This window comes from Lactuca virosa, chromosome 9 (assembly GCF_052849685.1).
Source record: "Lactuca virosa cultivar CGN04683 chromosome 9, Lactuca_virosa_CGN04683_v6, whole genome shotgun sequence".
In the NCBI taxonomy this organism is placed as follows: Eukaryota; Viridiplantae; Streptophyta; class Magnoliopsida; order Asterales; family Asteraceae; genus Lactuca; species Lactuca virosa.
The window spans coordinates 50,554,726-50,557,290 of NC_136434.1; positions in this window are offsets into that span (position 1 = coordinate 50,554,726).

Consider the following 2,565-nt stretch of genomic DNA (forward strand, 5'->3'; position numbering starts at 1 on the left):
TTTTTCTTCGAGTTTTGCCTTTTTCGTCTTTGGTTCGGTCTGTTGTGGATTGACTTCAAGAGCTTCAAGGAACTCAGATATGGTATCCTCTTCAGTATCGACCACCATAACATGCGATTGAATTTTTTATCGGGAATTCGTGGAGATGATCGTTCATTTACCAAAGTCGTTAGTTGACCAAGTTGGGCTTCGAGATTTTGGATCGATGCTTGATGATTTCTTAATAATGCTTGCTGGTCAATCTGATGGGTTTTGAGCATTCTAACACTCATATGGTGTGCATGAAACCCTAGAAACCTTGGATATATGTTTTCTCTATTATACATGCAAACTTTCATTTTTCCAACGTTTCATCCTAACTAGCATATCATGGGGTATATGTAATATAAAACCTAGTAGAATGACATACCTTTCTTGTAGCTTTGATTCCTTAAGACTTTGTGAGCCTAGCACCCCAAATGTGATGCCTCAAATGCTTCACACAACACCACCAACAATTGGAATAACTTGAGAGAAGATTCTAGGGCATCAAAATCGGATAGCCCTCACTTGTATCACTTAAGTGCCGATTTTGCTTGGATGAGGCTCCTTTATATAGTGTGCACATAAGGGTTACACCATGTAACTCATGCCTTTCCATATTCTTCATGATCCAGGGGTTTTAACCTCCATGGAGTATCCATGGGTAACCACATGGGTTTAGCTCACCATGAAGAACTATGGATCATAAGCCCACTATATAAGAATAAATGATTTACCAAATCAATCCCCATTTATTTAATTAGTCTCTTTTGATCACAAAATTAATTTCAAACTAATTCTTGATCAATACTAATTAAATAATTCATATTAATATATTAGAACTTATAATATATTAATAAACCATAAATATCCTCTTCTCACAAACGTCTATCCAAATTGTTCTGATGCCATGCAACCCAAATGGACCATGCCAAATCGGGTCAAGTACATACCAAATATAGTTATGGACTTAGACACCTTATCCAACAGTCTCCCACTTGGATAAGTCTAATTACTATAGCTGCAAGTACGACTTCAGGATCCGACCAACAATCGTAGCTCTTAAAAGTCTCGTGGAACTAAGTTGTGTCATTTTAGATAAGTGATCATATAATCCTCTATTCAAGATATCAGCCGGACAAATACATGGAACAACGTCGTACTTATTGTCCAGCAGTTTCTTTCCCGATTTCCGATTTGTTTGACATAAAACATAATCGAACACATCAATTTAGTTCTGACCGGTCCCGAAACATAAGTCAAAACAAAATCATCGAGGGGCCCAAGATATTGCTTTTAATCCTCCAAGGACTAAAAGGAACAGATAAACTTCGGCTCATATGCTTGTAATAACTAATCATCAAATTTTACACAACAACACGTTTTATAACATCAAGTTACTGATGCGTTTTCATACTATCAATGTACAACCAACTCATAGTCAACAACTCATATCTCTAGGTTTGAAGACTTATCTGATATTAACGTCTCATGATCAATCGAGATAAATTCCATGAAGTGATACAAGTGAGCGTGGGTTGAATCCAATACTCAAAACTTATGAGCATTCATGAATGTTGCAGCAACAATTGCTATGCCTAATACAATTCATACAAATCTACAAACCCAATTCATGATAGTCTTATTTCAATACCTACTTCCAAAGTATGATCGACTGTGGATAGTTTGAATAATATAATTATTCTGGAAGTCAAAACATGCAAAATGAAACAATAGTAAATGATTGACACAAGACAGTACCATACTAGTAAATAAAAAAACCTTTTATTTAAACATCAAATGTCAATTACATTTCAACTATTACAAGTTTCGAAAGTTATCTAATTACTAAAACTAATATCATCCTTCAACCCAATGCGCCTCGCATGCTGTAAATGCTTAACCCTACACAGTCCCTTCGTGAGGGGATATGTTGGGTTCTCATCTGATGATACCCTCTTTGCCACGAGGACTCCTTCTTCTATTCGATGTCTAATGAAGTGGTATTTTCTGTCGATATGTCTGGATCTGTCGTGATCCCTTGGTTCCTTGGCTAAGGCAACTGCACTCTCGTTATCACAGAAAATCTCCATAGGCTCCTTTATAGCTGATACAACTTCAAGGTCTCCAATGAAGTTCCTCAGCCATATTGCCTCCTTTGTCGTCTCGCTTGCTGCTATGTACTCTGATTCGCAAGTTGAATCAGCCATTGTCTCCTGCTTGGAACTTTTCCAAGTAATTGCTCCTCCATTTAGGGTAAAGACCTAGCACAACTGAGAGCGGAAATTATCCCTATCAGTCTGGAAGCTAGCGTCACTATACCCCACTACTCTCAAGTCATCACTCCCACCAAGGGTAAGGACCCAGTCCTTAGTCCTTCGCAGGTACTTGAGAATGTTCTTCACCGCAGTTCAGTGAGCCTTGCCAGGATTACCTTGATATCTGGTGACCATGCTCAAAGAAAAGGCCACATCAGGGCGAGTACAAGTCATAACATACATGATCGAGCCTACAGCAGAAGCAAATGGTACTCAACTCATCTCA